Source organism: Uloborus diversus, chromosome 4 (genome assembly GCF_026930045.1).
Source record: "Uloborus diversus isolate 005 chromosome 4, Udiv.v.3.1, whole genome shotgun sequence".
In the NCBI taxonomy this organism is placed as follows: Eukaryota; Metazoa; Arthropoda; class Arachnida; order Araneae; family Uloboridae; genus Uloborus; species Uloborus diversus.
In genome coordinates, this window is record NC_072734.1 from 15,401,974 (window position 1) to 15,417,941 (window position 15,968).

Here is a 15,968-nt window from a genome sequence, read left to right on the forward strand (position 1 = left end):
GATCAAATCACACTTTTGTTCCTCTTATATAGTAATTGTGGTTATAGAGTTAAAAAATGTTTCTTTCATTATTAGTCTATATATTTCATATAAAATTATGTATTTATCGTGGTATTGATGTGTGAATGATATTTACAGTCATTCGTGAAATATGATAATTTAGTGTTTTAAAAATAAAATGTGAAGAATTTTGCTAATGGCTTTTTTGACTTATATACATGTGCTCTAAAAATATTCTGGTGTTGATAATTTTATAAGTACTATAAGTACAAAATTGAAAAGTTTATATGATTACATTGTATTAAACAATATAATAAATCATATTAATCAATTCTAGCATATTTAATTTTTTTAGTTTATTTTAATAATTATAATTTTTCATAATAATAATATTCATTAATTTATTTAATATATTAATATAATTCATGATAATATTAATTAGATTCATAAATATAATTTTTAGACTACATATCTCATTCCAAAATTAACTGTGGAAAGTATCAGACATGAGATTTTCAAAATAAATATCGAATATATGTCACGATTATGCTGCAGTGGGAAGTTAAAGCGCAGTATCTGCAGAAATGATTTTTTGAGATGGTTAAAGAAACACATTTTGGATTCCACGCTGAAAACAAGGAAGGTTGGATGTTGAGGTTCTTTTGCGCTTTATTTTTAGCAGCAACCAAATAAGCAAGCTTGTACAATAAAGCTAAAGTGCAATAGATGAAGAAAATGAAAAAGAAAAATTCCCAGTTACAGCGCTTTACCTTCTTCACATGGCAGTATATCACAATACACTCAAACCTGTTTTTGTGCGGTGGATAGGGATTGCATCAAGAAAATCGTACCAAATGAAATTTCTCAAAACTTCGCTATAAAAAATAGTTTTTGCAACACATTAAATAATTTTTTTTATGCCATGTACTATGGCCGCATAAAAAAAGTATCACATAGAAAATAACCCAAAAAACTTAAGAAATAATCATAGGAGTTTCTTTTTTAAACAAATTCAAAGCATCTCAGCTACTTCGAATCTCACCAAATCTTTTACAAAATACACATACAAACGTTTAAAAAAAATTTAGTCTCATTTGTTCTTATTTTACACCTACAAAACTTTTCAAAATGTATAACCATTATCATTCATAGTCTGACAACACACTAACTTTCTTGTGGTAAAAACTGGTTCAAAATGTTTTTCATCCCTTAAAGATACAACCTCCCACTCATTTTATAAATAGTATTGTCAATTGAGTTCCAATTTGATAGAAGTTATCATATACCGCACAAAAACAGGTTTGAGAGTATACATCAAGATATAGACTGGTGAAACGATATACATTAAGTAGAAGTTATTGTCTCATTACAGATTACCGCATGTTTCCTTTCCCTATGTTTGCATACAAAGGACCACGCCAACCAAGCTCACAAAGAATGACAGGACGTCATTTCCCAGAACTGATTCCATCTACAGGAAAAAAGGTCAGCCCAACACGTTCCTGTTACGTCTGTACTCGGAAGAAAGATGCTTATGGGAGGAGATTGCGTCGTGAATCACGATACTATTGCCCAGATTGTGACATGCCTTTATGTGTAGTACCCTGCTTCAGATTGTATCATACACTTATTGATTTGGGTTAATTTTTGTATTTTCTTTTGTTTTGTTTCTTCCCATAAAATATTTTATTTTCATTAGTGTCAGTATCCAATGGATTATTTGTCATTAAATGTTGCTTAGAGTAATAATATCTGTTAATCAAAATTACACAAGTTCATGAAGTGTAAATGTTTAGGGATAATAATAAAGCACATGTATTTAAAAAAAAAACTTTTTATATGTCAAATTATTGTGTGTATTATTTCCCTGCAGCCAACCCATATTTGTTTTTTGCTTTTACAATTAGTAAGTAACGTTTTGGCATTTCAGAAACATGTTGTTTTCATCAAAAATTGATTTAATAATATTTTTTAAATTTTACTATTATAGGATTCTTTTAAACTTCTTGTACAATATTTTTATAGATTCCTTTTTTGGGTGTTGAGTTTACTGCATATTAGCAAAGGGGTTTATTTTGAAGCAAGCTGGAATTCATTTCAGAAATTAAAATAAGAACTAATATGATTTTCCTCCTTAATTTTTGGCTTTAGTTATTGCTGAATAAACTTTATGTAGTTCGCATGGTCATAGTTTATCTATGTTTTTTTTTTTTTTTTTTTTTTTGAATGATGAAGTTTGTTAGATGTTGAAATCTGTTCTTTTATTTCCTTTCTGTTTTTGCTTAACTGTTCCATTGTTGAGGCAGCTTCACTGTCTGTAGCGTTTTACTTGTTTACTTTTTGCGAATTCTTGCTATCATAGTGTATCTATTTTTTCTTTGAAAATTTTTTTTACTTTATATGTTTGCATAATATCTTTTCATTTTGATATCTTTTTAGGTAAAGAACCAACTTTTTATGAGATGAAAGTGAGCCATAGCAACAAAAACAAAAAATACACAAAATTGAGTTTACCAACTCGTCATCTTTGTCCTAGTTGCCCATATTCTTCACATTACAGAGGCAATCTGTTGAGGCATATGAGGAACCACACAGGAGAACGTCCATTTTACTGCATAATTTGTTACAAACAATTCAAGCAGAAAACTCACTTACAATCACACAAATGTATCTCATAATGGCATTTTTATGTGATATTTGTGGCATTACAGAAACATCTCATTCATATTCACACAAGGTTTAAACTGCTAATTAACTATTTGAGGTATAGAATATATTTTTAATGAAATTACCATCTCTTGAAGGTTTATTAGTTTTAATAAATTTAATTAATATAGTGTGGTAATGTCAGCTAGTGCATTTGTGAAAGACTTCAAATTTCATTATTTACTGTTGAGTGCTGACTGTTAGAAACCAGTTATAACTTCTGACAGCACAAATACAAGATTGATAACCAGCAACAGGCTCTAGACCCAGCATTGCAGCCTCTTCCGGTATACTGTTCCAAGTACCTACAACCCTACTGAAGTGGTAATTTTTCCTAATATCAGAGTAATACTTGCATGTGCTTTAAATTTAGTTTTGAGGTACTGTAAACATCCAAATTGTTATTTTTAGAGTACAGTAGTTGAGGGTAAGCCCTTCAAAAAAGTGTACAATGTGCAATATACCAGACAGACCAATTATTACATCTTGAGACTGCAGTTTTGTTCTTAATAGAACTCATTAGCCTGGATTAGTGAATAAGCCAGCTGGGAGGCAAATGTCATCTCATTGAAGCTGAAAATGAGAGCAAACTGGTAGATAAAGGGAATTTATCGCATCAGCAAGTGTCCATTAGGGTGTCCCAAAAAAATGAAAGTCTTTTTTTAGACGCATACCCTCTTATTTTTTTTCCTTTTATGTTAAAATCGTTGTCAAAAAGTTTCATGCAATTTGAAGCACGATAACCCGTGCCGACTTGTGCTTAAACTTGTAAATTGCACATGTATTCCTAAGGATGTGAACACTGGCGACACGATTCTTTGTGAAGCTCAAAACAGCTGTAAATGGTGCACAGAAAATAAATCACAAAAGAAAAACAGATGTTGGAGGCTCATCCGCGGCAATGTGCAAACTGTCAAACATGTCAGTACAAATATACTCCGGTCAGCGAGCGCAGTATAGTTCTTCCATAGTGAACAAACCATGGCAGTGGAATTGCATAGTTCGTTTAAATAGGAGTCTTAAAACATCAAATTACGGGCTCAAAACTTCCCTTTAGCGGACAAGTTCTGTCTGTTTTATTTTATAGCATTTGAGACGTAAATTAAACCATCAGTGAAAGTGGAAATCTCGCTATTCGGGAATGTATCATCATTTGGGAATAGTCACACATTCCCCCCAAATCATTGCCAAATTTTGTGAGTAAACTTAAAAACCTGCATCAAATTTGGAGAGACTTACAAAAAAAAAAAAAAAAAAAAAATGCAAAGAAATTGCAAGTATTCAGGCAGTGCCAACAAGAATTTGTGAGTAATTTAAACAATTTATTCAATATTGCACTTGTTAATCAAATTAGAGGAAAATAGGATTTTCTTGCAACTCCAAAGAGAGTCCGACCGACGTGGTTACTTAGGTGAAGTGTATAAAAAACTGGCCAACAAAGAGAAAAGAACTGGACTACTTCAAGCTATCAAAAAAGAAAATAGGCGCATGAAATACGATTCCCCTTCAACATCCTCAGATTGTATGAACCAGTACCAGAAGATTCCTCTTCGAATTCTAGTGAAAATATACATTTAGAAGATTTCCCTGTAATATATAAATCTCACAGTACCTAGATCAAGAAAACCAGAACCTGGAACAGGTAAATATGTAATTAGAAGCCATTTTATTAATACTCCAAAGTTAGTTGCTGCATTGGAAAGGTGTCAGTTAAGTATATGTCTTCAATTCAAAGAATTCAGACCGAAAACTGGACAATATGAGGTACCGAATGTAGTAACTTTACATTGGGATGGGAAACTGTTTCCTGGTTTGAGTGCTCAAAAATCAAAAGAAGATCGCTTACCTGTAGTTATTTCATATGGATGTAAGGAAAAACTTATTGCTGTGCCTAAACTGCATAATTCTGCAGGAAATAACAGTCACAGGCTTTTTGGAAGGCAGTTTTAGATTGGAATCTCGAAGACTAAATTCAAATTCTCTGTTGTGATACTGCAGCTTCCAATACAGGTTGTTTTAATAGTGCTTGCGCCCTTCTTGAGCAAAAATTTGATAGAGAAATGCAATCCTTTGCTTGCCGACATCAAATATATGAACTGGTAATCAAGGCAGTATTCAAAGTGAAAATTAAGCAAGTACAAAAGGCCCTGATGTTCCAATCTTCAAAAATCTTTATTCCTTTAGATCATTTACTTGTTACCGGTTATTTTATTATTTTGCAGAGAAAACAATTAATGATTTCAATATCAGCCAAAGCAAGTCATTGTTTACTAGCCTTAAAATTGATGAGTTTTCTCAACGAGTCCTTCTTTAAGGGGTAATAATATTTCATTCCCTGTTGCGGAAAAGACGCTCTCAATGCTTAGAGCAGTAAAAGATGTAGCTGAAAGAGTGGTAAAAAATGATGCAGGATTTTCATGGTTTGCTAACATTTGAAGAGGAACTAAAACAATTTTTGTTACATTGTGTTCAAGAGCACCTGAAGATCTATCCCGACTGCAAAAAGCAAAAATTGAAACGAAAATATGTGCAATAATGTTTCTTGTAGTGTAATACAGTTGTAAATATCTGCCTTAAATAAATTGACGTAGCGTGTAGTAAGAAATTATACAGTTAGCAATCTTTCCATTGTAGTCGCCATACAGTATTTCCGGTCCAACTTTGACCTCAAGTCGGCACAGGTTACCATTATTTTATTGCAGTAAAAATTTTCTCATGTTTCTGAGGTGAAATGAGAAAAATATGGAGTTTATGCGTATTCAATTTTACAAATTTTTTTTGCCATTATATCCTGGGACACCCTAGTGTCCACAGCATGGTCGGGTTTTATTTGTGAATTGAAGGCAAAGCTTGAGTGTTTAACAGTAAGTTACTACAATGGTCACCAGGGAAGTAGTGTGCAGACTTCGGTGCCCCCCCCCCCCCCCGTAAGATTTATAAGTGCCCCCAGAATTTTTTTTTATTTTTAACATAGTGTTATTTTTCAGAGCGTGCAACTCCCCTTACTGCGGGGGTGCTATGTATGATACTACAACAGTTGTCCTGTAGTAGTAGCAGCTTGCATAGAGAAAAGTCGATTTGAAGCCGCAACCTTTTTACATTTGAATTTCGCTAATATCCCACCTCGAAGCCTTAAAATATTTATTTACTTTTTTAATTATTCAAAATTTTCAGTTAGGGCCATCTAAAACCCAATAATTCTGTTAATACAGTAAATTTCTAGATACCTTGGTATTGCCAGTTTTTCACGAGAAGGCACTTCGCCCCGTTTCCTCGAATGCAGAGTTCCATTTTACTGGGGGGTGATTGGTAAGCAATCCATGCGCTTCTAAAGGAGACAACCAGACAGCCTTAACTTGGGCGTGCATTTTAATGTGCAAAAAAGTCTTAGTGTTCTTTATATCACTTGCTTCACTTATCTGTTGTCATTTTAGTTTATTCTTACATTTTTAAAACTGCTGCTTTTACAGCAAAATGCTATGATCCGAATGTACCTTCTGCCAAAAACATCGAAATAGAATCATCAGATACCACGTGACAAAGGAGGAGTCAAGTGTCTTCTGGTGGAAAACGGACAATATGTTGTGCTCTCAATTATAAAGTTTTGGGTATGTCTGTGCTCGCAAATATGAATTCAACCTTACTTGCACTTATTATTACTATTAAGGGTGATATCTGTGTGCAGGGGGGTCATTCCTTACTGCTTTTATTATTGACTGTTCTGAGTGTGTGTTACTTATCTGATAATGTATATTATAAATGAGAATCTTACTTATCCCTATAGTATTTAATTTTGTATCTAATCTTATCTTGTAGAATTCAATCTTTCTGATGTGTGCAAGTCAGTTAAATTCTATTCATGTTCAGTTTGCTCATACTCTTCTATACGAAAAGCAGACCTGGCGAAACATCTTCGCTCTCACACTGGAGAACGACCCTTCTGCTGCAGTGTTTGTAAAAAGTCTTACAGTCAATCTAGCCATTTGTCTCGACATATGCAATTACATACTAAAAAATAATTGTTTTTATTTCACTGTATGTCATGTCATGTTATTTGTTTGAGGTATGGTGTAGTCCAAAAGTAACTTCCCCTGCATTTGAGGCACTAATGGTCTATCCACTGAATCAACGGAACCAAAAAAAAAAAAAAGAAAAAATGATATTAGAAGGTATGCCCTTCATAATAACCAATGCACTGCTTAGAGTTTTGATTACAATGAACAAAATTTGAATTTTTTGAATTTCAACACCCCCCTTTTTTTGCGAAAACGCATCCACATTCTAAAATACCACAAATAGCGTTAGAACAATTGGCTTGTGACAAAAAATGCTGATATAAATTTTTTTGCGAGATGAAAAAATTTAGGTCTAACACAGAAAAAGAGGATTTTTTGATGCACTTAATGTGTGCATAAGTCACAGGGTTAGGCAGTAGTCAAAGTATCCAATCACAAAACACCAGCTGCAAAAGCTTGCAAAAGCTGCACGTAATAATAGTGTGAAAAAAAAATTAATGTACAGTGTGGGAAGAATTTCTTCCGTCAGGGCTTGGGATTTGTAAACAAGGAAATGAGTTGATCAATTTATGCAAGAAAAAAGTGGGTGTTGCGAGTAGAGAGTTTCAAAATTCATGTACTGTAGCTGTAACTGTGAGCATTGTGGTGTTTAAATCCTCCTGATCTCAAGCCTGTACCTTAAAAAAACCATGTCTAAAATTTTTAATCGATTGGTTCAGGCCACTAGAGCCACCAGGCAGGCCACAATAGGCCATTAGAGCCCATACACATAGGAAATTACTTTTGGACCACCCTATATTTGCATTGCCAAGCCATAATCAAAAGTAGTATTGTTTGAGTTAATATTTTTCCAATACTTTAATTCTTTGCTCCAGAAAATAGATTGTTGAGAGAGAAAGTTTGAACTAGTAGCAAATTTTTACATTGAGAGTTAAAAAAATCCCCTTCCCTGTTTCATGACAAATTTTAAAATGTCTGAAAGCCTTTGTTTATAACAATTCATGCACTTCAAGCATCAATTATAAAACAATAGTAATTGTAGAATATTCTTGTATTATAAGAATGTTTGTGCAATGATTTGGAAGTTAAGAAATATTTACTATTGTAAGGTGTGTGAATACTGGAATAGTTTGTTAACAAGTATTAAATCAGATAACAGCAATGTGATTTAGAATCATTTGATTTTGAATAATTCTATTTCTTGAGGTGATAGAATGGGATAATATGTATTGCTTTGTTACCAGCTCTGATAAATGATTGTTGATATTTATTTTTCCTCTTGATGATAAATCAAGGTTTTGCATTTAAGGAACTATTAATATCAAGGAAATCGTTTAGGAAGTGTTATATTAATATAGAAGGTATTTTTTTACCTGGAACTATGGCAGAAAAAACTACAATTTTCTAGAGAAATCCCTTGAAATTTCAAAAAAATATTTGAAAAAAAAAAAGTTTTGAACCAGCTTTTCCACAATCAAGAAACAGAAAAAAAAATAAGTAAATAAATAAATAGAGAGTAAATTTATTTGATTTCCAATCGACAGTATTTTTGAACCTTTTGTCGTGTTTAAAAATAGAAATAAGTTTTTCAGGATGCAAAATAATAATGAAAATAACTGAACTTCTGTTTAAGGAAAATTAAACACATCCGATTGTCAGTGGGTTTTATAACCTTTTGTTGATGGATACCTTGAACCTTTTAACACTAAACAGTCTCATTAAATTTAGCAATTAGGTAAAGTGTCACTCAATCAGATCCTTTAAAGATTATTGTCCAATATATATTGTAGCATTTTTGAATGCATTAAAAATCAACTGGAAATATTTCTTCCTATTGTACAAATATAATAATAGCAAATAATAATAATAATGTTCTATAACCTTAATTGCACTATATGTTTTTTTATAATCAGATGTAAGTTCCGCCCCCAAGCTGAGGCTAAGACAGCTTACTGTCGTAATAATCCTAGCTGCCGGTATATTACATGCTTGCATGGGGGGAGGGGGTATTGTAATTAAATATATTTTGCACATTATAAATGACTGGTAAAGTTATTGAAAATTCAAGACTGCCACAAGTTCTCCATAAGTGCCTGGTATTTTTTTCCTATTATTTTATTCACTTAAATTTTCCTTTTTATTTATTAATGGGATGAACGTCTTTGAATTACTGTCTGTAATTACAAATCATGTGTGGTCCGCCTGAGCAAACCAAGCAGTGCTTGGGCACTCCTGGAGAGAAATTAAAAAAGTAATAATAATTTATTTTTATGCTTTTTAAGGGCATAAAATATGAATATGGTATATATTTTCTGTTCCTCAAAATGAGTAAAATCTGCAAGTAACTCAACCAAGATCCCCATGCACATTTCTCCCATCTGGCGAACAGCAAACCACAAGAATTCAACGAGCCTAATTCAAGCAGACATGGAATTGAAGGGTTGTTGCCATAACAACCCACGTTACCCTAACTTCTCTGAGAGATTTAGGGTAACGTTCTATTTGGTTAGAAGTGTACATATATTTAAAATAACCTTACGCACTTTTTTGTAATTTGTTTACAAGAGGAGACTGCCGAAGAAATGTATTTTACAGCACCAATGCAAGCAGGCTTGGCTTGGTTTGCTTGTGCAAACCGCATGTCACTTGTAATTGTCATTGGTTAAAGGAACAAGTGACCACATATAAAAATTTCACTGCATGTTCTTCATATATTTATTTTATGTTTTGTTCTAATTTTATTAATGAATTTATATCGTGCGTTTTATGCCCTGAAGGAGAATTTGTAACTTAACTGCAATATTAGTATTGCATGAATAGTTTTTATGTATGTATATTTACATTCCATTTAAGATTCTGCATTTACAGTTTAAATTGTCCCTTGAAATTATTAATTGAAAAAAAAAATGTTTATTCTGTTTGGTTAGAAGTGTACATATATTTAAAATAACCTTACGCACTTTTTTGTAATTTGTTTACTATTGACTGAGTGTATTACCCACAATTTTTATTAAAACATGTACAATCACTCCTGTTTATAGCAAAGTCAAAGAGACTGAATAAGATTATAGCTGTAATTTTTTTTATTATAAAAAGTTAAAACATCATGGGAATTGAAGCTGGTATGTTAAAGCTATAAATTTGCTACTTATGACTTTGCTATAAATAGGCACTTCTGTATATTGAAATATTTACTGTATTAAATATTGTTCAAGTTTAGTTTTTTTTTTTTTTTTGAATTTAGTTTTAGCAAATTCATTGGGTTATTGCTTATTTGGAGATTTCCACGAGCAATAGAAATCATTCCCACATTTGTTGATCTCATGATTTTATGTATCAATGCAGCTGCTACTTGTAAGGGACTTTCAAAATAATGCTTCTTCTGTTAGCATTTATAGTCTAAGTGTGGTTTTGATCGATTGCCCTGCCCAGGCTACCAAAAATATGTGACCATATTTAAGACAAAATATTTAGATCCCAATTGTATATTTAAAAAAAAAGAAATATTTAAATTTTATAGAGGCATTTTTCAAAACTAAATGGTGATTTTAAATATGTTTTAGTTGTTGTGTTATGCTCTTCCAAAGAACTTTCAAATGATTTACTTTGTTCTTTCTTGTTTAATTTCAGAATGCTAAAATCATGTTTTTAAGAGGTCGATGTTTTTCAAATTTTCACTTTGACAAAACTTTTTATTTTGATTTAGCAAAATTTTGAACTGTATATTTTCATTTATTCATTGAATAAATAAAATACAAAGCAATATGTTTCATTGTTTTTTTCTTTCTAAATTTATTTGTGTTTGATTTTTCTCTAGAAAAGGGAGACAGCAGTAAAGACGTGTCAAATTATCGTCGAATCCATTCATGGGAAATTTGTAGCTATTGTACCATGCGTAAAGGAGACTTATGCAGGCACATGCAAACACATTCTGCCAAACGTTGGTTCAGCTGTGAAGTTTGTCAAAAATCTTTCAAGCTCAATAAGCATTTACAGCGACATATGCAATCTCACAGTGATGTTCGACCTTTTGTATGTAAAGTTTGTAAAAAAGGATTTATTCGCAAGGATTATTTGAAAAAGCATATATTTACACATGACAATTTCTTATCATTGTTTTAACTCTAGAAAGACTGAAATTTTCTGTATACCTAGAAAGACTGATGGGGCCAGTGTGGCCCCACCAATTTTGGGGGTGAATTTCTTTAAAAATTGTTCCTGAGTGAGTCCACATGCCCGATGCACCTTCATTTATGACTAAATAAAATTTTATAATGTAATTATTTTCAGTTTTTCTGTCTGTACATGCCAAAAATTAGTTTATCTTTCCAAGAGCAATTACTGCAGTTGGAAAATTGAATGAAAAAAATCTGATAACATTTTTTACTTAAACAGTCAATAAAGAGTTTTGCTGTTTGTTGAAACTATTAATGCATGTGCTACTTTTGGAAAATCTTTCGAGTTGTTCATGGTTAAATGCTTAAACTTGAATTGTTACTATAGTTTTACTTTTGCTTTTGTAATATTTTTTTCCTGTACAATTTTTCTGTAATGTTTAAAAACAATATTTTTTATTTTAGAATTTGAAGATATCTCTGAACTCAGCAAAATGATTGGTGCATTTTCATGTTCGGTTTGTTCATACTCGACGGCTTACAAAAGTGACCTACGAAAACATATTGTAATCCACACAGGTGATCGTCCGTACAGTTGTCAGATTTGCCATAAAAGTTTCAATCAGTCAAGCAATCTACGACGTCATATGCGTATACATTCTGCATCTAATTTTAATTGTCACATTTGTCATAAAAATTTTGCTGTTAGAAGTGCATTTTTGGGTCATTTGCGTACTCATTCTAGGAAAGTGAAAGATGATTAAAAGTACCCTAATATAAGTAATTTTTGTCTGCAAAGCATTTTGTAATTCTATGGTATGTAAATGGTAAAGATTTTGATTTCTGTAATTGTGAACCTTTGACTTAAGCTGATTTCAAGCAGATGAAAAAAGTTCTTTGTTAAATAATGATTATTTTATGATATTTTGTTCTTTTTAAACAGTCAATAAAAATTTAACATTAACATACATTACTGAATTTCTGCAAATTTTTATTTCTGAAGTTTTTAGTGTTTTAACATCGACTCAAATGATAGTTTTTCTTAATCCTGAATATTTCCCCATTTAAATTTTAGCTTTTCCTTGTGTGATTGGAATACCTACATAATTCTAAATAATTTCATGTGATGTATATTCTGGTCTGAGTTTTCAAGTAAATTAATTGGTATGATTGTACTCAGCTTTTTTTCTTCAAAGAATTTTTAATTGTTTTACTTTTTCATGTTCGTGTCTTGTTCATATTCGTGTCTGGTTCACTACTCATGAAAAAATTAATGATTGTCTTTGACATATATTCATATACTTTATTTAATGCAGTTTTTTTTGGGGAATATTTAATTGAGTAAAACATTATTATTTTCATAAAATAGTTTTTTATTAGCTTTCAAAATTTTTAGCAGTTGTCATGATTTTTAACATTTTTCCATTTAAATGCAATTTTAACTTTAATTTTGATAACTCAATTGCTATGCAGGGAAAAAAAAGAAGAGATTATGAATAGTTTCACTTTTGACTTTTTACTGGTGAGTAAGCTGCTGTTGATATAAGTGCAAGATTAGTACTGTACAACAAACTTTGAAAAGATATCATTGATTGCGTTTTGTAAACTTTTTACTGCCCATCTTTTTTTACCTGTAAAATTTTGAATGAAAGCTGCAGTATTAAACTCAATAATACTTCATGAGGTACCTGTGAGTGCTATGACCTGGTTTTTGATATGGCTCACTGGTCACCAAGGCATTAATTTTTGTGAAATCTGACAATGACTGTGATGCCTATTGCTGGGATAAATCTTTCAATGGTCCAGATGTTTGACTTTCTTCTAAGGGAAATGTAGTCAGCCGTTATCTCTGTATTGATTATGACACACATTAGCATGAGATTATGTTTCTCATTATTTTGCCCAGGTAAGTTTTTAATTACTCTTTATTCAGTTTAATCAAATGACTAATTTTTTTGTTGGATTCTGAATAATTTTTTCATGTAAAATAGGTAATTTTGGTTTTTGATTGAAGTTAAATGGTTTTTCACTAGAATCACCTTTCTATCTTTAATACTGTAGGTTTCTATTGTTAATTCTCTTTGTTCCATTATGTATACAATGCAGTTTTTCCTGATTATGTGCTTATATGCTAGTAATGAGCCCATCCAATACAAAAAATTGGACTCTCGCTATATATATGTTTGGAAATCAAGTTGAGTGGCTGCCAATCCCCTCCCCTTCACCCAGGTTTTTGATCAAGTGACAACCATGCTAAAAGAAAAAAGATGCCTTTAATCACTTCAACAAAAGTTGGAAACATTAAGGTGATGTAATTTTTTTATGACCTCTCAGCCCCTCCCAACACAAAATTCTGGATTTGCCGCTGGGAAATATTGTTTTTAACCTTTATGGGTTCGCTTAGGATTGGTAACCGTACCAAGTGGTCTTCAGCTGTAAAAAGATTCAGAACCATTGACCTAAGGGATGTATCGCCAAGGAGCATGTATCAAGAAGATGAAAGCCAAGAATTAATATGCTTAGCTCGCAATACATTCATGATGAATACGTGTAGTTGACAAACGGTGAAAAATTTTTTTTTTAATTGTTTTGATCATCATCCATGGCATAAGAGCCCTAGGTGGGCCAAGGCCTTCTGAACCAGCCATTTCTAGCCTCCTCTATTTGCAGCTAAGCTTTTCCAGTTCTTTGACTTAAGGATAACAAACTTCTTCCACTTCATCTGCCCACGGCAGGTTTTGCTTTCCATGTCTTCTAGTAAAATACGGTTTGGCCATGAAAACTCTCTTTAGAATGCATTATTATTCTAGCGTGCTTAATTTTTGTCATATATCCTTTCTGAGTGCTAGCTACAATAATGGATGCTATAATTTATGCTCAAAGGTGCTGCTTGATGTGGGAATGTTTATACAGATGCAAAAGAACTTGCTAAAAAAGACAACTGTCGACACAGGTTTGTTTTTATTGTGTATTGTGTTCTTATTAAAATCAGGGGTGATTATGTTTCGGTATTTTACCGGATTTTCGGTATTTTCATCTCGAGTTCCGGTATCTTCATCTTCGAAAATACCGGAACTCGTGTATTTTCAGAAAAACCCACTTTTGTAAAATTTAGGGCGATGTTTAATGAAACTTTAATAAAACGCACGCCGAAAGTCCAAATTGAAGACGTTTTGTTTGGTATAAAGCGTAAGCTATGGTCATGTTTTGCAAACTCTACGCTAATTATCAAAGAACAGCTTGTGTGGGAGATAGAATAAAGGCTAGATAAGAAGAGGAAGGAGGGTTACTTGATAGATAATTTTTCCCCTTCGGGAAGGGTTACCACGAACGATTTTCCTCCCCTGCTGAGGTCAGCTGTTCTAACTTGTGGTGCGTGTATCTAAAAGAAAAAGATTGATCTCCTAACATTTTTCCTTTTTGTTTTGTTTTTTCTGCCAAAGAAATGGTATTTTTCAGATGATGCCTTTACACATGCTTCAAGGTCAAACTGGAAAGGGGTGAAATCGGTGGCCAGTTTTATTTATTTTTTTTTTGGGGGGGGGGGGAGGTAGGAAGAGAAAAGTGGTAAGAGCTTTGACTTCTGTCTTTGTTCTTTATGGCAGTTGGAGGAATTTATCGTATGCAAACATTTTCTTTATTTTATATTCTGGTCTGTGATCTTTATCTGCATGGGTTGTGTTGTTATTGATCTAATTATACTTTATCATTATTAATGCTCCTCGTAAATATAAATTACTTTGTTTAATTAAATTTTACTAGTTAACTTTTACTTTTCATTTCGCTACTTTTTTTATTTAATAAATTTAATCATTTGAACTTTTCATGTTCTCATTTAAAAAATGAGGTATCTGGATAAATCTGAAGATATTGGCTCCATTGATGCAGGGGAGAAGAACAAGTTTAATTGGGAATGGTTAAACAGAGTGGATTCCTACAATGATAAAAAGGAAATATGCTGTAAAAAAATTGATAGGGCTGAATTTTGTTTTTGTGTTTCTTGCAACAAGCCCTTTACATATGCTAATGATGGTGTGAAGGCATCATTACAACATTCTTCTACAAATACTCATAAAAGAAACCGGGAATCATTAAAAAATGCTGGTTTGCTAGGTGGATTTTATCCAGATGGTGATTATGAGATGAAAGAAGACAACAGAACTGCAATTTTCTTACTAGAAAATGTTGAGCTAAAGCTTTAGTGTGCTCATTTATTGCTGAACATTCTCTGCTTTATTCATTTGCTGTAGTTCCAGAAATTGTGGAACTAGCCAAAACATTTTTAAAAGACTTGCAAGCATTGAACTCCCTGAAGTTAAGTCAAACCTCTGTTTCATACAAACTGAAGCATGGACTTGCCAAAACAATCAAAGATGAACAGTGGGAAATTTTAAGTTACTCAAAATTTTCTTTGAATTTGGATGAAAGCACTACAAGAGGCTCGGATAGCATATTAGCTGCTTTAGCACAGTACTATTGTGAAAAAGAAAATAAAATAATTGTGAGACATCTATCATCTATACAACTCTCTTCATCAACTGCATTGTCTATTTATTTGAAAATAGTTTCACTAATCGAAAAAAAGGAAATTCCATGGAGTAATTTAAATAGTGTGTTGATGGATTCATGCACTACCATGCGTGGTAAAAAAGGCGGAGTTGAAAAACGATTAAGGAGCAAAGCTACCAATCTTTTAGATATTGATGGCGATACTTGCCATACAGTGAACAACTGTGCTTTGCAGTTTTCCAAGCCCTTTAAAAGGTACTTAGAAAGTTTATGTGATGATATACATATTGATCTCAAAATTCACGATAAGCAAAAAATTCTTTTTTGAAGTATGCACTCCGAAGTCAAAAAGATCAGTCCTCTATTAAAAAAGAAACTTTTGACAGCTGAAGGAAAAAATAGAAAAGCAAGGATCGTAAAGAAGCTCTTTGTGAACAAAAAAAAAAAAAAAAAAACGCTACTCTACATTGGGTTTTATAATGCAGCTCTCCCTCGTTTGAACAAATATATTAAATTGTTTCAGAGCAGGGAGAGTTTGCTTCATGTTCAATTGTTCAAACTAATAGAACAATTTTTAGTTTATTTTATGAAGCATGAAGTGGTAGCCAAATTGCCTAATAAC

General features: G+C 32.2%; 1 protein-coding gene across 1 annotated transcript in view; it reads left to right on the forward strand.

The window, feature by feature from the left end:
• Window positions 1-15,968, forward strand: part of LOC129219854 (gastrula zinc finger protein XlCGF71.1-like) — a 246,465-nt gene that overhangs the window by 206,353 nt on the left and 24,144 nt on the right. The window lies entirely within an intron of this gene.